At 55.0% G+C, this 23,081-nt stretch overlaps 1 long non-coding RNA gene across 1 annotated transcript; it reads left to right on the top strand.

Moving 5' to 3' along the window:
• Positions 1 to 13,557: 13,557 nt before the first annotated feature.
• Positions 13,558 to 21,927, top strand: LOC140697012 (uncharacterized). Its single transcript, XR_012073832.1, has 3 exons — positions 13,558 to 13,615; positions 21,111 to 21,310; positions 21,565 to 21,927. It is a non-coding gene; the product is annotated as an uncharacterized lncRNA (long non-coding RNA).
• The last annotated feature ends 1,154 nt before the right edge of the window (positions 21,928 to 23,081 follow it).

Raw genomic sequence — 23,081 nt, 5'->3', positions numbered from 1 at the left:
CAGCCTCCCCTTCACCATCTCATGTTTGAGAAGAGTAGGGCTGGGAGACCCCACTAAAGAACAGCCTCCAAAGTGTGTCTGGAAACTCCTGCAGAATCTTAGGGGTCTGGGGGCCCCTGAATCCCCCTGGGCCTCAACTTCTCCCACGAAGACCCTTGAGGATGGGGTCTTGCATGTGTGTGCTCTGTCACCCAGCCTGGCAGGCTGTGGGCATTCTTGGCAGGAGCCTGCCAGTCCCTGGCTCCGGAGGAGGAGACCAGGTGGGGGTGGGAAGCTGCCAACTCTGAGGCAAACAGCAGCGCAGCCTCTGGGCTCCGAGGAAGGGCCGCCATCCTCCCCACCAGAGACACCTGAGCCAAAGGGCCATGGCCTCCTGCTGATGGAGGAGGGAGGGGTTTGTCTTGGTTCATTGATTGCTGACTCCCCTAGACCCCTGGCCATCTCCAAAGACCCAGGCCTCAGTCTCCACTTCTATAAAATGAGGTGCTTTTGATTCAGCTGCCTGGGTAGGGCCAGGCTCTGAGCATCTGGACCCCCTGGACTTTGGGGGCTGCCCTCTCCACCCCACTACTTCACCTCCTTCCCAGGTCGCTAGAGGGGCTGTGGACCCCTGATGCTAGAGCCTAGGACCTCAAAACACATTTCCTGGGATCCCAGACTCCAGAACCCCAGAGCAGAGAACCCTGGGCCAAGATCATCCTCCAGAGACTGGGCTGTTGGGGGTCAGGCAAAATCCTCTGTCCTTCGGGCCACTTTAGCGCTTTTCGTTGAGTCTTCCAGGCCCGAGGCCACAGGAGCAAGGTCAGCCAGAACGGAGCTCTTCCTGCGGCATCTTGGGCTCCTTCTCCGGAATCTCCCAGTCTCCGACCCCAGGTGAGCGAGTCCCGCCCCTAGGGCTGAACCTCATCCTGGAGGCCCCTTTCATTGCCCTGCAGGGTCACCCGGAGGGCGCGATGTACCCCCATCTGTGAATGAGGAAAGCAGGGCCCCAGGGAGACCACCCACCAACACAGCCATCCTCAGAACAGGACCGCAGCCGCCCGGAGGGCGCCTGGCAGGTCCTGGCCGCAGCGGCCACCCCGGGCGGGACTTCCGGAGCCTCACGTGTCTCCAGTTCCCGGTGTGCTCTCTGCTCCAGGCCTCTCAGGCTCGGCGGCTGCGGGGGCTGCCGTCCGGGGACGTTCCGCCTCCATCACTAGGGGCAGCGCCGCCAGGGACCCTGTACACCCCTGCTTGGGCAGCCGAGGAGCCGGCACACGCCCAGCCTCCACACGCCCAGCCTCCGGCGCACCAGGGTCGTGGGCAGAGGAGCATGCCCAGAGCCCACACCAGGGTGGGGTGGGGGCTGCACCCCAGTGTCTCTCGTGGCCGTGGGAGGCGCTTCTGTGACTATAGCATCAAGGGATGTCCTAATTGGATCCCAGACCTCCAGAGGCTCAGTGAGCCCCAAATTGTGGCTGGGGCCAGGCCTAGGGGAGGGGGTCTAAGCAAAGCTCTGGCATTTCACACTTCCCAGGTCTCAGTCTGTAGTCTTCAGTGGGAACATCTCCTCCAGGGCTCTTGTGAGAACTGGTAACACCGGAGATGTGCCAGGCTGGTGTGTGACTTGCCCCCTGCCAGGCTGCTGGGCCCTCCAAGGCCTCGCGGCCTTGAGAATGTGGTGCCAAGAACTTCAAAGGGGCAGGGCTAGAGGCTGGCATTTAAACATCTGGAACCTTCTACAAGGTCCAGGTCCACTGTGGGGGCTGGGTTTGGGGGCCCAGCCCTCCCATTCCCTGCCCTGGAAAGCCGGGCGGGCAGTGCAGGCCCCAGGAGGATGGTGGCGGGGCTCCTGCAGGTTCTGCCTGTGGCCTGCTTTTTCCTAGGAATCCTGGGGGGATCGCCTGGAGGGCCCCTCAACCCCACCTACTGCGTGGCCCACCCCCTCCCCACAGCTCATCCCTACAGATGGAAACTCCCTCCCTGCCCAGGCCCCTCCTGCCTCCCGCGCTTGTCCTGCTCGCTGTTTAGTCCACTGCCCGCCAGCCCTAAGTGTTCACACCTCAGGCCTTTGACAGGCCGTGTCCCCTGCCAGCAAAGCTCTGCCTTCCTTCCCATCTGTCATCTTTCAGATGGTTCCTTCCACACCCCCTCAGTCAGAACTGACTTCCCCTCTCCCATATGAGCATAGCGCCTGCTATTTACATCAGCCAGAGCAGTGGGCCCTGGCAGCCTGTTCGCCTGCCATCTCCCCACTGAAGCTGGCACCCGAGGACAGGCGCCTCTGGGAGCCAAGGACACAGCACCCAGGGTTGCTGAGCAAGTGTGTGTGGAAAGTAGGAAAGTCTGAATGACAGAAACATGCAAATCAGCGGAGGCTATTCACAGCCTCACAAGAATCCCACACTATCCCAGTTTTACTGATGAGGTGGGCTCAGAGAGGTTAAGTGACTTGCCTAGAGCTACACAGCCTGGAAGTGGCAGAGCTGATTTGAAGCCAGGTCAGTGGGCCTGGGGCACTGGGCCTCTAGGGGCGCTGACAAGGTGCAGGTGGAGACACTGAGGTCCTCACAGTCAGTCTGACAGATTTGGAGCAGAGAGACTCCAGGTCTTGCCCAGGGAGGAGGGGGAGCTGGTCCTACTTCCTCTCCTGCTTGAAGAAGGAAGTTGTCCACATCAGGGACCCACGGAGAGAGGGGCTCAGATACCACGAGAGCTGGTTTGCCCCCTGGCCTGGGGCAGCTGAGAGCATGCGGGCCCCGGAGGGCCTTGGTCAAGGGGCTGGGCTCGGGGCAGGAGCAGGCAGCTGGTCCCAGGCCTTGCAGGCACAGGGGGAGGGCTGTGTTGACATCCCTGGTCTTCATGCTCCCACCACCCTCACTGGTGGTGGAGGTGCCCACTGTTTACTCCAGCCCCCCTTGGAGGTCAGCTCTCCACAGCACTTGAGGTTTGAGCCCAGGGCCCTCTGCCAGCCTGGCTGCCCTCAGAGTTTGTGTGTGGGAACTGTTACAATGGAGGGTCCAGACGGGGTTGTGGGTGTCAGGAAGGCTGGCCTCCGCCTTCTAAATTAACCTCACCTCCACACCCTCCCCTGTCTCTGCATCACCAGGAGAAGCAGGTAGGCCAGTCTGCACTTGGCCTGTCTGCAAGGCTGGCGCCCTCAGATCTCCCCAGGGGCAAGTCAGGGGCCTCCAACTGTAAGTCCTTTCATTTCCCACCATTGTCACTGGCCACACTTATCATACTATTAGCTTTCACTCAGCACTTACATAGGCTGCTCTGAGGGCTGCTGTAGAAGACCTCGCTTAACCTCCCCCCTCCTGATTTGGCAGATGAGAAAAGTAAGGCACAGAGAGGCTATGTAACTTGTCCAGGATCACACACCCAGTGTGTGTAGGGCTTGGGATTAGAACCCAGGTCATCTGGCCCAGAGCCCTGCTCTTAACCACCTAGGTTACATGTCTTTTATATTAAACAGCTTGAGCAGGGGTGTGGTAGAGCTCAGTGGTAGAGTGCGTGCTTAGCATGCGTGAGGTCCTGGGTTCAATCCCCAGTACCTTCATTAAACAAAAACTAAAATATAAGTAAACCTAATTACCCCCAAAATAAATAAAACAATAAAACACATCAAAAAATAAGTAAAGTTAGGTAATGAGCCTCCATCCTGGAACAGGGAGAATGTCCTTTTTGTCCCCTGGGGCCCCATCACCCCATCCCACAGGAAGTGCAGGCATTGCTGGGCGCTACTGTGCCTTGCTTGGGGCCCAGAGAAAGACTAGGAAACCTACTCTGTCTCAGCTGTCATCTGGGGCCACTCCACAGAGGTGGGGGTCAAGGGACAGGGAGGGAGGAGGGAGGGGCTGCTCCAAGTGCCTGGCTGCCCGAAATTGCCTGTTGGTTGCACACACCTCACATGCCACCCCCAGGCCCGGGTCATAGCGGATCCCCTGCAGCACCCCAGGGCCCCTGCCCCATCCTGCCTGGCCCGTGCCCCCCAGCCCCTCAGAGGCCTAAGACCAGAAGTGGGGTGTCCTGGAGCCTCGGCTCTGTTCACTCCACGGTGGCACACGCAGCTCCTAGACGACTTTTCCTTACTTCAGTTTTTTTCCCAGCTCTCAATATTTGTTTTCACAGCGATACAAGGGATGAGGTTAGGAGGGAAAAAGCCAAGGAAGGGCTTGGGAGAAAAGGAAATCCATGGTTTCTTTCCTCCTGCCGCCTCCAGAGAGCCATCTCAGCTCCTGGTGTGACCGCCTGCCTCCCCACTGTCCCTTTTCACCAGCCTCCGAGCCCCCTGCCCTCCCCACAGGGGCTCGCATCCCCAGTTTCGGTCCTCTCTTCCCCAGCCACCTCTGTGACCGTAAGAGAGACAATGCTCAGCCGTCCTCCATCCCCTCAGCCCCCTCCTGTCTCAGGAGGCTCTGGGTCACCTTCCCTGCCCCGCTCCCCCTTCCTCCCCCCCCCGACACCCCCTGCCATCTGTCTTCAGAATTGTTACTTTCCTTGTTGGGTAGGTTCCAGGCCCAGTCCTCCCTGTTCCCCACCCCACAACGGTCTCCCAGGCTGTGTTAATCAGTTTGCAAGTTGAGTAATCAAAAATCAAGTTGTACGCCCTTGCAAATCTATAAACCCTGGAATAGGCAACTTTTAATCAGGAGCTGTTTCTATCTTTGGCTCCGGCCTCCCTGGACTCTTTGCTGCAGGGTCACAAAATGTCAGGGAAGGGAAGGGCCTTGGAGACAGTCTTTCTACACCCCCATTTCACAGAGACAGACAGGAGCTCAGAGAGGTGAAGGGGCTTGCCCAAGGGCACACAGCCTGTCAGTGGTTGCGGCAGGGGCAGAGACCTTTCACCATTCCTGAGGTTCCTGTCCCCACCCCATCACCTTCAGTGTCCAAGCCCCTCTTACACCTAGATGTGGCCCTGTGACTAAGTTTTGGCCTAGATGTAAACAGAGTATTAATTTCAGGAAAGGTCCTTAAAGGACAAGGCACATCCTGCTCCCCTTTCTCCTTTCTGCTGCCTGTAATGCAGATAGAATGGCAGGAGCTTCAGCAGCCATGTTGGACTGCAAGGTGATTTTTTGAAAGAACACTGTACATGGCAGCAGAGCCACAGGATAGAAGGACCCCAGGTTCCTGGCCACCTCTAAACATCCTGAGTTAAAGAAAACTAAACTTCCATCTTTTCGAAACCACTGGTATCTTGGTTTTCCGGCTAGATCTGTTTGACTCGGTCCAGAACTCTTCCTCCTCTCCCAGGGTGTCTTCATTAAGGAGGCCCCACGAGGAACCAGGTCTTGGTGCAGAGGAGATCCAGGGATTCATGGCTCAATACCTCATGAGAATGCAGGGACCCCAAATGTTTTCCAGTAGCTTAAACCCCGAGTAAGGAAATCTGACTCAGACGCCCAATGACAACAACAACAGAATCCCTTTTTAAAGTTGAGAAACTCCAGTTGAAAGGAAGGGGGTGGGAGCCCTCCTGCTCAGCCTCCCCTCATGGGTCCCAAATCCTGTGAGCCCACCGAGCATCTGCCAGGGCTCTGCTCTCAGAAGCATCTGCATGTGCCCCCTCACCCTGGCTCTCTGGGTGTCAGACAGACAGACTGACGGGAGACTGCAGTGCCTCAGCCTGGAAGGTGCAAACAACCATCACCCCCTGGGGCCAGAGTGGTGGCTCCGTCACTCCTGGGCACCCTAGGCTGCAGGGACTCAGGGTGCAGCCGCACCCCTCCCAGAGCCCTCATCACCCTGGTGGGGTAAGGGAGAGAAGCAGCGGGTATCCCTCCCTGGGCAGCTGGAATCAGGGTCAAGGCCAGAAAAGCACAAGAGGACCTGGGGCCACAGCCCTCCTGCCAGACCCCTTCCCCGCGTCTCCACCTCTCCTGTGCTGTGCAGGCCCCTGGCCCCTCTGGGCGTCAGTTCTACTTTCTGTCAAGTGGGGACATGGCGCCCTGCCCTGCCTGCCTCCCTCCCACTCTGCTCTGTGCCTCAGAGAGAACAGATGAGCAGGACCCTGGGGTAGGGGGCTGAGAAGGCGGCGACGAGTGACACCCTAGCTGACCCTTGCATTCCGGGGGACCCATCCTCCTTTTTGATGAGTCATCACAAAGCATGTCATGAGACAGGGTGGCGCTTTCTCCCCAAAGTGGCAGATGGGACACGACCTTCTCGAACTTCTCCACCAACATTTCCTTAATTGTGGAGGCCAGTGAACTCAGATGACAGGCCCTGCTGCTAGCACAGAATCCTCGGTTTCTGGAAAAATTCGTGCGGGTGTTATGTGCAGCCCCTTTCATGCGGACTGCCAAGTAACAGGAGCTAGGTTTTACGCACTCACTAATTCCCCACCTCTCCTCACAAGTGCCTGAGCGACCCTGAAGCTCTGGAAGCTGATCTGTGTCTGTCCCATGGCTACTCCCCACCACCCCCATATACCCACCCCCCACACACACTCCTAGGGGAGAAGAGAAGTTTTCGGAGAGAGTGAGTTTGGCAGTCAGTGGCTGGTTTCCAGTTGTGGCTCTGATGCTATCTGCTGTGTGACCCTGGACATGTCCCCTAACCTCTCTGAGCCTCCATTTTTCTCTCTGCTTTCACTCCCCGGTGTGGGGGTGGAGGTGGCTGGGGTGGTAGTCAGGACACTGTTTCCTTTTCTGGCACAGAGCAGGCCCCCGAGCACTGTAAAGAGGTTCTGTTGGAGGGCTTCACTCTGCACGGGGAGACCATGACCCTCAGAAGCTGTCCTGGGCAGACGCAGGAGACTGGGTTCACAGTTACTGAGGCTGCTGGGAGCAGTGCCCATCCTCCACTCACCACTTCCAGGAAGAGGAGCTTCATGAGGGCTTCCAGCCCTGTTGTGAGGCTTCTTCCAGAGGTCCACGCAGAGCAGATCTAGCTGACCCCCGTTACCTTCAGGTCCTCTCCTCACCTCCTGTGGCCTTGACTTCAGGCTCCTAAGTCAACTTAGGACTGATGGGCCAGCAGGAGAGCCTGCCCAGCCACTCAGATCCCAAGTTTTCCTGGCAACGGTGATGCCTCCTCGCAGATTTCACTCATCAGTCTCAAGGCCTGGCTGGGTGAGGCCGTTGGGCTTGCCTCCTCCGCCCTGGCCTCGCAAGCCCGCCCGGGAGGCCGACGCGTCCGCGCAGCAGGAGGCCCCCCAGGTCCACTCAGTGCGCCGATCTGTGGGCAGGATGCAGTTTCGGGTCCACGGAGGAATTTCATTTTTAAACATTGTGATACAATACACATTACATACAATTTACCATCTTAATCATTTCTAAGTGTAGAGTTCCGTGGGATTGAATATATTCACATTGTCGTGCAACCATCACCATCATCCATCCCCAGAACTTTTTTCACCTTGCAAAATTGAAACACCGTCCCTGTTAAACAAGAAGTGCTCTCTCCCTGGCGCTCCAGCCTCTGGCAACCATCTCCTACTTTCTGACTCTGTGGTTTTCACTCTTGGTATCTCGTGTAAGTGGGGTCATGCAACGTTTGTCCTTTAGTGACTCTGCACAACATCCTCGGAGTTCATCCATGTGGTAGCATGTGCCAGAATTTCCTTCCTTTTTGTGGCTGGATAATAGAACTTCATTGGATGCATAGACCCATTTTGTTTATTCACTCATCCATCCATGAGTTTTTTTCACCTTTTGGTACTGTGAGTAACACAGCTCTGAACATGGGTGTGAAAATGAGAAACATGATTTTGTTGGTGGTAAATTCACTTTAACGCATATTGTTGCAAACAGCGACTACAGCACACTTCACAGACATGAACACTTAGGACGCAGCTGAAGGGACGCGGCTGAAGTGATGTGGGTGATTTAAGGATAAACAACCAAGAATGACGGTGGAGGGATGAAAGGTACCAGATGCTGTGGGTACCACTTGGTTTTGAGAAAGTCCCAGCAGGGTCAAGTGGAGGCTGAACCCAGACTTCTCTCCCTGTGGTTCCCTCTCCAAGGCCCTCAGCCTCCCGCTCTGCTCACCCTCCTCTCCCTTCTCAGCTTAACCCAGATCAAGTGCTGCCAGAGGCCACCCATGGCCCCACCTGTCCCTCTTGGTCTGTTCTGGTGCCAAGTCCCAGGGAGGCATCTGATTGGCTGTGCTCTCGCCAGGCCACCCTGATAGGTCACTGGTCAGCCTATGGATGGGCTCTCCTAGGTCAGGAGCCCTGCCCGGTCCAATCAGTAGTGGGGGGAGCAGCCTCACCTGGGACCACCTGAGGGCCTGGGGTTCTCCCAGTGGTCTTCACTGCCCTCACAATCCCAGCTCCTGTGGTGCCTCCAGGGTGGGGCCTGGGCTTCTGCGGGTTTAACAATGCTCTGCAGTGGTCTGATGGGGGCTACAGGGAGGGGGCCTGGAGGACCCCAGGCAGGCCAGAAGGCGAAGGTCAGGGTCGGAGCTGGCTGCCCTCTGAACCCTGAGCTTGACAATAACCAAGGGAGGTGTGGTAGGGAGTCCTGCCCTCAGGTGAAGCCCGCCGGCGCCCTTTTTCCTAACGAGGCACCTAAGTCTTGGTGTTTGGGGACTTGGTTGGTGCAGGGTGGGCTGTGGAGGGGGATCCTAGGGGCTCCTCAGACGCTGCTCTGCTCTCCTGGGTAGCTCTGCCCTCCCGCCAGCGCCCCTTTTCTTACTCAGGGAGCCCGACAGGGAGGACTTCAGCTCCTGTGGTTTTCCAGACCTTGGCTGGGTCAGAGAAACCCAGGTTCTAGGCTGTCCTGTTTGGAGTCAGGGGTCCTCTGCACCAGGCCTTCAGCGAGTATATGAGCACAGGGGTCTGTGGGTACCCCTGCCCTTTGGTTCCAGGCTCAAGTCATACAACCCCTGCCACCACTGGGCGCGGGGGGAGGGGTGGTGTGTCTGTGTTGCTCTCCCTGCCTGGCACACACACGCTGTCTACTTCTCCCAGCAGATCTCCCCTCCCTGAAGTCTGCCAGTGGGCCAGGGCCCCCACCCCAACAGGGGAGCACCCCCACGTGCCCTGTTCTAATGGCCACTCCCCTGTGCAGCTGGGCGGGGCCTCCCCTGGGCCTGGGGCTTGTTATTGGGAAGAAACTGATATCCCCAGATTGAGAGAATTCAGACTGGGGTGGGGGTGACTTCTGGTTTGTAGCATTTATCATTCAAAACAGGCCTCGTTCCCTCATGGAGGGTACCCCACATCATCTAGGCTCCTACACAGTGGGGCTCCGAGCCTAAGGAACAAGGGGTGGCATCCCAGGGCACCGCAACACTACACAGGCCCCCAGGAGTTTGGGATCTGAACCTGGAAGGCTCAGGGCTGCCTCCAGCCCTAGTGGGCTCTCAGCAGAACTTCAGCCCACTCTGAAGGCCTAGCCCCAGCTCCTTTCTTGTTCTTTTAAGAGTTTTAATGATATTACTTAGATGCCATGAAATTCCCCCAGTTGAAAGGGCACAGCTCAACGATTTTTAGTAACTTACAGAACTGTGCAAGCATCACAACAATCCGGTTTTAAATCCTTTCCATCGCCCCACAAAGCTCCCTGTGCCTCTTTGCAGACAGTCCCTGCTCCCACCCCCAGCCTCAGGCAAGCGCCCACCTGTTCCTGTATCTGTGTATTTGCCTTTTCTGTACACTTCATGGAAATGGAATCATACGATACGTGGTCTTTGGTGTTTGGCTTCTTCTTTTTTTCAGTTTTGTTTTATTGTGCTAAGATCGGCCCTCCAAACACAATTTTAAGTGCACAACACATTCTTGCTGCCCACCAGTGGGTTTGACTCCTTTTACTTAGTGTCATGTTTCTGAGGTTCCTCCTTGTGGCACGTGTCAGAGTTCATTCCTTCTTACTGCTGAACAATCTCCCGTCGCGTGGCTGTGCCACGACTTGTTTATTCATTTTCATTTTATTGGGGAGGAGGTGTTAGGTTTATTTCTTTTTACTGATTTTCAACAGAGGCACTGGGAATCGAACCCAGCTCCCTGTGCGTGCGAAGCATGCGCCCTAACACTGAGCTGAGCCGTCCATCCCCAGGCCACAATTCATCGATCTGCCCACCAGTTAAGGACACGTGGACATGCACCTCCAGTTTTCGGCTGTTATGAACAATGCTGCTATAAATGTCCGTGTACCAGTCTTTGTGGGGACATATGTTTTCATTTCTCTTGGGTAGATACCTGGGGGTGGGATTGCTGGCTCGTGTGGTAAATTCAAGAAACTGCCAAACTGTTTTCCAAAGTGGCTGCACTATTTCAGATTCCCACTCCCAATGGATGAGAGTTTCAGTTGCTTCGTATCCTTGTCACCAGTTGATGTAGTCCATCTTTTTAATTTTAGACACTCCAATACACATTTCCCTCATGACTAATGATGATAAACATGTTTTTCATATGCCCATTGGCCGTCCGTCTATCTTCTTTGGTAAAGTGTCTGTTCAGATCTTTTGCTTCTTTAAAAAACTGGGTTGTCTTATATTTATTTGTGTTTTTTTGTGTGGGTTTTTTTTGGGGGGGAGGGGTAACTAGGTTTATTTATAAGTTTATTTATTTATTTCTAAAATGGAGGTGCTGGGAATTGAACCCAGGACCTTGTGCACGCTAAGTGTACGGTCTACCACTGAGCTATATTCTTCCTGTCTTGTCTCTTATTTTTCATTAAGGAATTCTTGATAGAGTCTGGATACATGATTTGCAAATACTTTATCTCAGTCTGTGGCTTATCTTGTCTTTTAATCGATGGTATCTTTTGAAGTGCAAATGTTTTAAATTTTGATAAAGTCCAATTGATCAATTTTTTTATCTTATGGGAGAAAAACCTAAGACCTCTTTGTCTAACCCAAGGTCATGGAGATGACCTCCCAAGCTCCTTCTTGAATTTCCCTTCTTGTTCCTCACTTCTCAACCCCCTAGGCTTGACAGTTCCACCTCCTCAGTTTTCTCTCCCCCAACTCGAACACCCCACTTTTCCTCAGTGTTTTCTTTAAAAAAACCCAAATCAAACCACACTCCACAGGGGCAAGAATGTTCCCGTTTTCTTCACCGATGAGTCCCAAGCATCCGGGACAGCGCCTGTACCGGGTCACACTGTCTCTCAGGGGGTTCTGCATTGCACTTGGAGAAAATGGCCAGGTCTACAAGGCCCAACAGAACCTGACCCTATGCACCCTGCCACCCTGATCTTACCTCTAATCCTCACAGTGTCAAGCTCATTCCCGTCGCGAGGCCTTTGCTTTAGCTGTTCCCTCTGCCTGTAATTCACCCTCCCCTGCACTCCCCAAATCTGGCTCCTTCTGTGGGCTGGAGCTCAGTCCGAATGTCACCCCCTCTGAGGAGCCTTCCCTCACCTTCGCATCTGAAGCAGCTGCCCTTCCCCCGTATCACACTACCCTGCTTTCATTGTCCACAGAGCACTTAGCTCCAGATGTTTTCCCAGTTTATATCTTTACTTAGTGGTTGGTTGTCCCCCAACCTCCCTGGGCTGCAGGACAGAAGCAGGGAGGAGAGCAGAACTCCCAGACCCCCTTGAGCCAAGCCCTTCCCCCTTCAGGAGGCTTCCTTGGTTATTCCTGCCCCTGAAGCTCTCCTGTCTCCTGTCTGTCTTTATTCCTCTCCCACTGAGGAATGCTGTAATGTTGATAACCCCCAGTGAACCATGCTTCCTGGAATTCGTGCCTTGGGGAGGTCTCATTTCACATGGGCGCTGGGCTTGGCCGTATCACTTGTTCTGGCCAATGAGATATTAGCAAAGGTGATGGAAGTAGAAGTTTGATGAGTTCTTGCACAATGAGGCTTGTTCTCAGTGGAACTTAGCTGCCATGCTGTGGAGAAGTCCCAGTTAGCCCTGTGTAGAGGCCATGTAGAGGAGAACTAAAAGTATAGTCATCCCTTGGGATCCACAGGGGATTGGTTCCAGGACCCCCACAAATACTAATACCCAAGAATGCTCAAGCCCCTTACACAAAACGTCAGTCTTTGCATATGACCTGCACACATCCTCCTGTATACTTTCTTTTTTAAAACATTTTTTATTGAGTTATAGTCATTTTACAATGTTGTGTCAAATTCCAGTGCAGAGCACAATTTTTCAGTTATACATGAGCATACATAAATTCATTGCCACATTTTTTTTCTCTGTGAGCTACTATAAGATCTTATATATATTTCCCTGTGCTATACAGTATAATCTTGTTTATCTATTCTACATTTTGAAATCCCAGTCTGTTCCTTCCCACCCGCAACCCCTTGGCAACCACAAGTTTATATTCTATGTCTGTGAGTCTGTTTCTGTTTTGTATTTACGCTTTGTTTTTGTTTCTTTGTTTGTTTTTTTAGATTCCACATATGAGTGATCTCATACGGTATTTTTCTTTCTCTTTCTGGCTTACTTCACTTAGAATGACATTCTCCAGGAACATCCATGTTGCTGCAAATGGCATTATGTTGTTGGTTTTTATGGCTGAATAGTACTCCATTGCATAAATATACCACATCTTCTTTATCCAGTCATCTGTTGATGGACTCCCGTATACTTTCAATCATTAATATTAGATTACTTATAATACCTAATACAATGTAAATACTATGTAAAAAGTTGCTGGCACCAGGCAAATTCAAGTTTGGCCTTTTGGAACTTTCTGGAATTTTTTTCCCCCAAATATTTTTGATCCTTGGTTGGTTAAATCCAGGGATATGGAAACTGTGGATATAGAGGGCCACCATACCTGAGATGATAGCCCACACTGGCAGCCAGCTGAGTTTCCAAGGTGACAGTTAATGTCAACTGCAGCCATGTGGGTGAAGCAACCTTAGACATTTCACCCCAGTTGAGCCCCCAGCTAACTGCAGCTGTATAAATGATCTCAGCAGACAAAACATGAAGCAGAAGAACTGTTTGGTCAACCCAGAGAATGGTGAGAAATAAGAAATCATTGTGGTTTCAAGTCACTGTTGTAGGGTTGTTTGTTACACAGCAGTAGACAACCGACACACCTGTGGAAGTCTCATTTGTCTCTCAGGGCTCATTGGCATAATAACTGCAGCCAATCCACTTGTCCAACTCTCCTTCCCCCTTCCTGTCCATTGCTTCTGAAGGTGGGCAGTTTGCCCAATCCTCCCCTTCCTTGGGGTCAGGAAGCCCCACCCAGGCCTTACTCTCCTGTCACCTCACCTCCAAGGGGGCATCAAGAAAGCTTAGGGCCTTAATAACACCTATCAAGGCCCTCACTGCCCCTCCTGGGCCTCAGCTCCGCAGTAAACAAAGGTCGGCAGAGTAAGGGGACCAATCCCCGGGGATGGTACTGGACCCTCAGTGGGCTTTGCCAGGCATGTCCTGGGGGTCCCTAGAGTGGGAGTAGAGGACAGGCTTGGGATGCAGTGACACTGTGGCGGGGTGGGGGAGGGAGCCAGCAGTGGATCACAAATGACAGCTAAGTTAATGCCAGCCCCTCCCAGCTGGGCATCCTGTGGCCAGCTTCTCAGAACGCTGTGGTCTCAGTGTCAACAGTCTGGAAAATGGGCCTGGATACGTTGAACAACCTCCCCGCGCCCCGCCCCGCCCCAGGAGGTGCAGCTAGGACGCTTGCATGAACAGGCCAGGTGTACCGCATTCCAGGTGGAGGAACAGCTAGGGGGAAAGAAGTTCTGCTCCCTGAGAGAAAGGTACGGCTGTACAAAGCGCTTGGGCGGGTCCCTGGGGGCCACTGTGGCTGCAGGCCGCGGCAGGCGCTGGAGGGCAGAGCCCGGGTTGGGGGCCTTGTGGCTGCCTCCCAGCTGGGAGCAGAGGAGGCAGCGCACGTCCCCACCTCGAGGACCGGAAACCGAAGAGCCCCCTGGCCTCTTCTGCTCGGGGAGTTTCCTTCCCTACCCTGCACCCCGCCGGGGTCCCAGGACTCCCAGGAAGGGGGGCACCCCACGACGGGGAGGTGCGGAAAGGAGGGAACCCGGGGCGGGACCCCACCGCCAGCTCCTCACGCCCTCCGCCCCTGGCAGCGCGCCCCCTGCCACGCCCCTGGGCTCCTGATGGGCCTATGGGGCAGCGGCAGGCCCGCGGCCCGCCCACGAGGAAAGGAGGAGCCGCTCGTCCTGGGGGACCCGGCCTGGGAGAGGAAGGCCAGCTTGATGGAGCCCGAGGGCGCGGCCGAGTGGTCAGGGGCGTAGGGGTGGGCACGACTGTGGCCATTCCACGGCGAAGACTGAGACGCAGAGTGAGAAGGGCCCTGCGGCGGCCAGATGGCGAGTGGAGAGCTGGTTGGGCTGTCCGTGGGTGGAGACCTAAGCCAGCGAACACCGCCCCGGGGGCCGGGCGCTCAGCTGTCTCCTGTCCCCTGGTGACCCGGCGTCCTGGTCCCGCACCCTCGCTGGGCCCCGTGACTGTATGCAGGCTGTGGTGACACGCCCGGCCGCCAGGGGGCGGTGTCGACCCGCGCTGGGCGGTGGGGGCCGGTTGCGGCCAGACCTGACACCTCTTACAGTTCTGGCCCAAGGGAAACTGAGGCGGGGCCCAGAGAGGCTCCGACCAGTGCCTCGCCCTCTCCTGCCTGGGGTTGCATGGCGGAGCCCAATAAGGGGACCTCCCTCCCAAGCCCTGGACATGATGAGTCCCATAAGCTTAGTTGGTGTCCCTAGCCCTCCGTTGCCGAGTGGCTCCACCTCCCTGGACCTCAGTTTCCCTTTGCATCACCTGAAAGTGACTGTGAGAACGCGGCGATCCAGGCCCCGACTGCTCGGGGGTCTTGGGAGGGTGAGTTTCCTGGGCGCTGCTGGCACGCAGAGGCCACTTCTATCATCAGGGATCCTCTTGTTACCGAGCCAGACTCGTTCTGCTCACTCCACAACAGGCCAGTAAATCGGGAGACGGGGTGTTGGGGCAAAGAATAGCGACTTTATTCGGAAAGCCAGCAGACGGAGATAACGGCAGACTAATGTCTTGGAGACCCATCCTCCCCCAGTCAAACTACAGGCTCCTTTTATACAAAAAACACGGGGAGGGGGTGTGCGCGCTCGATTGTTGCAAACTTGGTGTAGGAATTCTTTGTTTTCCAGCTGTTCAGGTTGCCAGCTCTTGGTGCTCCTGCAAACCTCCAGCAAAACAAATGTTCTCCTCCATTCTGCAACTTGCTATCTTTACGTGAGTGCAGAGTTAGCAAGACTAAGCCTAGAACACAGGGCATAGGATTAAAGCCAAAGAAACAGATCTAATACAGAGTCAGATTTGTTCTTTTCTATTACACTTCGTGAACAGGGTCCGGCCTTCCCTCCAACCTTAGTTTCCTTTTCTGATTCACTTCACTGCAAACCATGGCTGTTTACAGAAGGCGACAGTGGAACGCAAAGCGCGAGGTGCAGACGCAGTTCGGGCTATGTCCTTGGCCCGGCCCACCTGGACTGTGCGGACCCCTCTGGCCCTGAGTGTTCGTCGTCCAGTGAGAGGGTAGCGGCCCTTTCCCAGGGCGGCCGGAGGCCTGGCCGAGGAGGGGCTTCCCTCTCTGGAGCCCCGTGGGATGTTTACCAGGCCTCATGGGGCAGAGATGCGCTCAAGGTCACAAAGCCAGGCAGGAATCCAGCCCCATCATGCTGGGAAGGTCAGGGAGAGGGCAAGGGCGCCGGCGCGCTTCTTGCTCCTGCCTGAGCTGGTTTCCACCCCTCCAGGTGGAGCCAGCTCTGAATCCTGCAGGCTCCTGAGCTGCTCTGGCCAGGATGTGGGCTGGGCCACTGCTGAGTGCCCTCTTGTGCTCCAGGCTCCCTGGTGCCTGGGACTCTGGCGCAATAGGGATGAATCATATACTTCCTGCTCCCAGCCCTGTGGGGTGCCGTGGGCATCAGGACTGGCCCCGACTCTCTGTGCGGTGACCAGGCCTGCTTGGCCTCCACCCATGCCTGCTCCCTATTTCCCAGCTCGCCCTGACCCCACCCACCCAGCCTGATTGACTCCTTCTCCACTTAGTCATCAGCATTTATGGGGCACCTACTATCCTCCCTCAGGGACAGGCAGGCCCCACCCTGCGGGCTGACAGAGGAGAACCCCCCAGGAGTGCAGGAGGCTGTGGTGGGGGCCTAGAGAGACTGGGCAAGGCAAGCTCCTTTAGCCAGGAGACACCTGAAATGAGTCAGTGTGGACTTCTGGGGACCGGCAGTCCAGGCAGAGGGAACAGCATGAGCCACGGCCCTGAGGCCTGAAGGCCAAGGTTCCCAGTGGAATATGAAGGCTTCTGGCCTTGAGGCAGAGCAGAGTTTTTGACTTAGATGGGGAGCACCTTTGAACAGGGAGGACTCTCAGCAGAAGAGGGGCTGAGCTGACTTGGTTTTGACAGGATCCCCCTCAGGCTGCAACAGGCTGGGGCTGAAGCTGGAGCCTGGAGGGTCAGTCCGGGGCAGCCTGGACCTGGGAGGTGGGCTGGAGTGGTGAGAAGGGGTGGGCCCAGGGGCTTTGGACACAGACCCCTTGGGGCGATATGAGGGGTGCAGGTGGCTCCTCCTTCAGGAAGCCTCTCCTGTCCGCTCACCTCTCGTCCTCAGAGCAGGCCCCAGGGGCTTGTTTGCTGAGTGACTCTGCTCAGCAGGGCTGGCTGACCATCTGACCCCAGCCCACCGTCCGGACCCAGCGTGGAGCGCGCCCCCTCCAGCCAGCAGGAGAGAGGCCTCGCAGGGCTGTCGTCAGCTGTCACGTCAGCTGTCACAGAGGAGCCTGGCACGCGGAGTTTGGCGCTCCCGAAACCAAAGCCTTCCCTTCCTAGGCTGGGATGAAGCTTAGAGGCCCCAACCCTGTGGGCAAAGCCCTGCCTCTTCATAGAGCTCCAGCCTCCCTCCCTGTAAGAGTGGGCTGACAATTCGACTGACCTCAGCAGGCAAGTCCGTGGGATGGTGGCTGTGAGGAGGCATTTTGCAGGGGGACCTGCCTCTTTAAAACTTACCTTAGTTACACAGATAGTATTTGAACATGTGCTCCTCATGAAAGACCCAAAGCATACAGAACGTACAGAGAAGGAACTATGTGCTCCTTCCCCCTCCCCCTCCGCCTCCCAGGTGACACTGTCCCCAGGGGGCCCTGCCCTCCACGGGTCAGTGTGTGGCTTCTGGTGTTTTTAAAACAATACGTCTGTTTTTCCTTCTAACATTGTTCTGTTGAAATGTTGAAAATGAATCCTAGCAGCTCAGGTATTGAGGGCAGCTCTGTGCAAGGGACAGCCGTGTCCTGCAGGAACTCAGTGACTTCTCAGGGTGGCTTTCTGTGGCCAACTCTTATCTCCACTTGGCAGATGAGGAAACTCTGCTCTTGATTCTTGCCTGTGGCTGTGTGATACCTCCTGGTGTGTGCTTTAGTCATGTGGGCGGCAGCCGTAGTATGATTTACCTCCTGAACCAGGACCAGTTGAGAGTGAAGGGGACACTATTATAATTACACTGGCGGGGACTGTTCCCAGCAAATACTCTGAGTCAGGACTTTTTCAAGTGATAAACCCATCTCTAGCTGACCTAAGCCAAAAAGAGAATTCACAGACTCATTTAACGAGAAAGCCTGAGTCTTCAGATATGGCTGGTTCCAGGGATCCTACCTGGACTTCGAGATGCCACTGAGATGGTCTCGTTGGGTGGAGGATGGAGAGGAGCACGGTCCCGGCCTGTGAGGAAGATGCTCCCCCGGTTCCAGGCCTACAAAGGGTCCTCTCCACCAGCCAGAAAAGGAAGGCTGCAAAAATCACAGCTGGGAAGGCTGCATCATGATTCTTTTCAGTGTTCCCCTTTGGATGGTCACCTAGCTGGTTTCCAGGTTTTCATTATTAAAAACGCTACAGTGACCCTACCTCCTTAATAGCTGGTAGTTAACCTGTATTCTCTTCAAAGGAGTAACTATGAAATAGTTAGAAATAAAATATGCAGGCAGTGGAGGGGGTATAGGTCAAGCGGCAGAGCGCATGCTTAGCATGCTGGAGCTCCTGGCTTCAATCCTCAGTAGTTCCTCTAAAAATAATAAGTAAACCTAATTATGTCCCCCCAAAGCAAACAAACAAAAAGAATGTGCTACCTATTCTAAAACTAAGTAAACAAAAGATATCTTTTAAACAAACAGGCAGACTTCACTTTACTGCACTTTGATTTATTGTGCTTCACAGACCTTGCATTTTTCTCAAATTGAAGTTTTGTGGCAACCCTGCGTCAAGCAAGTCTATCGGCACCATTTTCCAACAGCATTTGCTCACTTCATGTCTCTGTGTCACATTCTGGTCATTCTTGTAATATTTCCAGATTTTTCATTGTTGTAATATTTGTTATGATGATCTGGGACCAGTGACCTTTGATGTTACCACTACCACTAGCTGAAGGTTCAGATGATACTTGGAATTTTTTAGCAAAATATTTTTTACCTAAGATACGTACATTTTTTCAGACATATACTATTGCACACTTAATAGACTACAGTAGAGTGTAAATATAACATTCATATGCACTGGGAAACAAAAAAAGTTCATGTGACTCACTTTATTGTGTTATTTGCTTTATTGTGGTGGTCTGAAGCGGAACCTGCAATATCTCTGAGGTCTGCCTGTAAAATTAAGGTTGAATTCTTTCATAAAACTTTAAAGAATTAAGCAAGTGAACAAAAATCATAGCAGTGAGCACCGGACATGGAGCTTGGCACTTGGGCCAGTAAGTACCTGGGATGAGACACCTGCAGAAGAAACTGCCAGATTCAAGAGCAGAAGCATTTTCCCTGCTGGTGGGGCCTTCGGTGGCCTCCCCTCTTCTGTGTGACAGCGAGGGCCTGACCCCTACCCTTGCCAGCACAGGTTGTTTTCAGTCTCCTTGGTTTATGCCAGTAGGCAAAACGCAAGGGTGTACATTGGCTGCTTTCTTACAAAGCTGAGTATCTTCATGTGTGTTTTGGCTAACATATGAATTGCCTATTCATACTCCTTGCCTGTTTTCCTGGGTTCATCTTTCTAACTGGTTGTAAGAGCCCCTTATGCATTCTGAATGTCACTCCTTTGCTACTGGGCAAGACCAGTACAGGAAGTGGACAGGACCAGGTAAGAGGGTGAGGACATCCCCCAGCTGGCTCCTACCTCACCTGGGTCCTGCCCTTCCAACACCTGGCTGTGCCAGGCCAAACCCACCTGGCCTCCAAGGCTCTGCACCACGGGCTTGCTCCTCCCCACTCCAGCCCCCCACCCCCTCCTGGGGGCTGGGCTTGTCCCCACCTCTGCGGTTGGGCTCAAGCTCTACCACTAAACTCTCCGTCCCATCCAACCCATCCTTCAAAGCTCAGTTTGAGATGCCAGCACTGATCAAAACTAGGTGAAGACAAATGACATCTTGGGAGCCAGAGCCCAGTCCTGTCCCCTGGAACACCCTCCTTTTGAGATCCTCTTTTGAATCCACCTGACTCATTTCATAGATAAGAGACTGGAGTTCAGAAAGGTGGAGTTACTCTCCCAAAGTCCCACAGCTGGTGAGTAGCTGATTAGAATCCAGCATGTTTGGCGCCAGCCTCCTCCCCCAGGAAGTTCCCTGCCCTCCTCTCTACCTGCAGTGCATACCCAGAGCTGTGCTCCCAGGCCCCAGCCATCTGCCACGTCCTTCCCTGCTCTAAGGACAAGCTCTCTGGGCCTGGCTGGGGGCCGCTGGGGCTCAGATCAGGGAGGATCTCCCTGTGGTCAATGAATCCCTCTCCTCAAGCCTTGTCGTCCACCCGTCTCACTCTCAGTGGATAACCTTGAAAATAGAAGCCTTCAGAGTTGACCTCTCAGGCTCACCTTTACTTGAGCTCTCACCCTGCCCAACACTCTGACCCCTAATAAGAACTCCCCTCCATGTGTGGCGGGCCACAAGGTCACGGCTTCACAGGTCTTTCCTGCATCAGTGTTTTGGTCCATTGGTGCACTGCACACATGCACACACGTGTAAGATGCAGCACACGGTGCATGGACACATGTGCACACGCCCACATACACAGCATGCTGCACAGGCACACATACACACATGCTCCCATGTGTATAATTTCCCCTTTCATTCTTTAACCCCACTAATCTCCAGCCCCCCTTCCTCTGCTCCCTGATGCAGCTGTCTCTAGTCCCTGCCCCAACTCTCCTCTCCAACAGGCTCCTCCTGCGGTCCCATGACCTTTCCTAAAGGGCACCATGACCTATATGCAGCCAAATCCTCCTGACCCGCTGGTGGCACGTGTGCTGGCCGACCACTCCCTTCTCCTGGGACCCCTTGGCTTCCGGGAGCCCTGTGCCCTCTCAATCTCCAGGGGCCTCTCCCCACCTCCTACCCTGTCCTCCTCTCCCCACCCCTACGTGCCCCACCTCTATGACTTCACTCTTCTGTCTCCCTGGTGTCCTGCTTTCAATGTCTTTTCTTTCCCATGACCCCTAGCTGTTATCACCAGCCCAGGCTTCTCCCTCAACCTCCCGTTGCCATGGACACCCCAACGTGGCTGACATGCATCTTCACGGATGCCCCGCCCCCTGCTCCTCCCCATTCTTCCACAAGCTCAGTCCAACCTGGGAGGCATTCTAAACTGTTCCTTCCCTCTCACTCCCACTCCATTGATCAGAATCTACACAGAATCCAGCTGCTTCTCTCCAGTGACCTCCATGCCGCTCCTCGGCTTCACCACCCCTTCCCAGGCCAGTTGGCTACTGGTGGGCTTCCACCTTCTCCCTGTGCGGTTTGTTCCCAGCAGCCAGGGGGAGCCTGAGAAAACCGGAGCCAGCCTCTGCGCAGAGCCGTGCGCAGAGCCGAGTCCTCCCACTGACCTGTGTGGTCCTTCTGTATCTGCAGCCCCCGCCCCCTACATCTCTCTGGCCTCACCAACTACACCCCTACCTGGGCGCACACAGATGCCTGCTGTGGTGGGACCAGCTCTCCCAGGAGAGAGGGGAGTGTGTCTTGGAACAGATCTCAGTGGGAATATGATGGGTCAAAGGTCAAAGCCTTAGACCTTAGAAGGCTATGCTGGTGAGCACCCCCTGCCCTGGTGGCATCAGGACCTGAGCAGGGCAGTCCCTCTACCCCCAGGCTGCCGTAGTCTCTCTGGGAATTGAGCCGCCCTCCTCCACCCAATCCCCCACACTGCCCTGCAGCCCTTCACATCCCACCCAAGTACATCCTCCCTCCAGGAGGAAACTGCCCCTTCACAATCTATTCACAGCCTTGCAGGGCAGCCACCTGGCATATGATGCTGCTTCATTTGGGGCCCCTGACCCCACCATAGCCCGAAGGAGACATGGGCAGGGTGGCTGCAGCAGCCTGGGAGACCACACATGTGCTGGGCACAGGGGACAGCTTTCACCAGCAGAAGACTCCCCAGCAGAGATGACGTGTGAACCAGAGCAGCATGTACCCTAGAGGGTAAGTCTACAAGTGACCTTGCGAGAAAAAGGCAGGCTGCTGAGAGTGACAGAGGACAGTGCCTCAATGCAGTGTTACAGTGTGAGCCACCACTGTGGGAAAGTGGCTGGGGTCCAGGACAGGCACGTTGGCCTACAGATTTCTCCTCGTAGGCTCCCAGGCATAGTAAATTTTTATTGTTGTTGTTTTTATTATTATTTTGTATGCCTGAAATTATTTACTAACTTCCAAACTCCCTCTATCCCCACCTCCAGGTCCTGGGGACAGTCCCAAGCTCCTTGTCCTGGCATTCAAGACTCCATGCTTCCCAGCCCCTCCCGACTGACCTCTGCAGCCTCCTTCTGTCACTTCCAGACCTTTGCTCCAGCTGTGTCCGGCCCAGGAATGCCTTTCCTCTGCCCCACCTGGTCTTTCTGGCTAAATCTGTTTCCATGGGAAGCTTCTAAGCAATGGAGAAACAGGGTTAGACTTGATTCTGAGAGAGGCCTTCGGGAAACCCAGTGAGGAGTGAGGAGGGCAAGTCGAAGGGGGAAGCAGAGGGGACTCAGGTGGAGAGATACCCGCCCCGAGGCCAGCTGCGCCCCACAGCCCGGGCCCTGTCACCTCATTCCACTGGTAGCCATGGAGATGGTGTGAGGTCTCAACCACAGCCCTTGAAGAGTAAAGTGGGAACATGGGGGCAAGGTGGCAGAGTCTTGAGCCACAGGTAGTTTACCTGGGACACTACCTGCCACCCCAGGTTGTCTCCCAGGGTCTGGGGGCTCCAAAGGCCAAGTGTCAACCCCAGGATTTCCATTCGCGTTGCCCCCACCCCCATCATACTCAGGACATCCAGAACTGGAAAGGTGGGAGAAACTGTAGGGAAACTGAGGACTAAAGCATGGAGGGGACCAAAGCTGACGCAAGGCAGAGGTGGAGCCTGGATTCCTAGCCCAGGGCTCCCTGTACCCCAACCCTGGCCGATGACTGATTTCTGTAGATCTGCTGGTGGACCCCCTGAGCCGTACGGTAGGGGCTGCAAGGCCACCTTGCTTTGAAGTGTCAGCACTTTGGGTGCCGGTATTTGGTGGTCTCAGCATGTGTGTGCTCCACAGTTGGCCCCCTTGTGGGGAGGCTGGGGTGGCTGAGGTCCTAACCACTACAAAGGTCTGAAGAAAAGAAAGAAAAGCCTGCAGCCTCGGTCCTGGCCGCTCCTCACTTGGGGATCACTTCCTTGTGAGCCCGTTTTCTGGCCGGTGAATTGGGGGTCATAATTCCTACCACTACCGGTTGTGGAGATGCAGTGAGATCAAGCATGTTTAGCACAGAGACTGGCACACAGCAGGCACTCATAAATGGCTATCTGCAGCCATTTATCCATAATTCCCTGGTAAAGTCAGCTTGGAGTAGGGGCTGGAGATGCCTGGACCCTGGCCGGGGAGAGCGCAGCCGAGGCCCTTAGGGGTCAAAGCTCCTACCCCTTGACCCCTCCAGCTACAGTCTCAGAAAGAGTCCCTGAGGACGTCTTCCCCAAGGTCACAGATGGTCAGTGCAAAGGTGACCTGGAATATGACTCATGCGGCGAGAGCAAATTCACGCTTGGCGGGGCCCGGGCGTCTACTCGCGCGCTCAGACTCCCACTGGGCGGCGGCACCGCAGGCTGGGCCCCGGGGCCCTTCCCAGAGCCGGTCGCCGGCTGCCGGGACCGGCAGCCTTTCCTGGCCCGCAGCTCGGGTTTCCGGGAGCCCCGCCCCGCTTGCTCCAATCCCGGCCCCGCCCCCTCGCGCCCTCA

Source organism: Vicugna pacos, chromosome 6, assembly GCF_048564905.1.
Source record: "Vicugna pacos chromosome 6, VicPac4, whole genome shotgun sequence".
In the NCBI taxonomy this organism is placed as follows: Eukaryota; Metazoa; Chordata; class Mammalia; order Artiodactyla; family Camelidae; genus Vicugna; species Vicugna pacos.
Note: the sequence above shows the minus strand (reverse complement) of the source record. Positions and strands in the feature narration are given on the sequence as shown.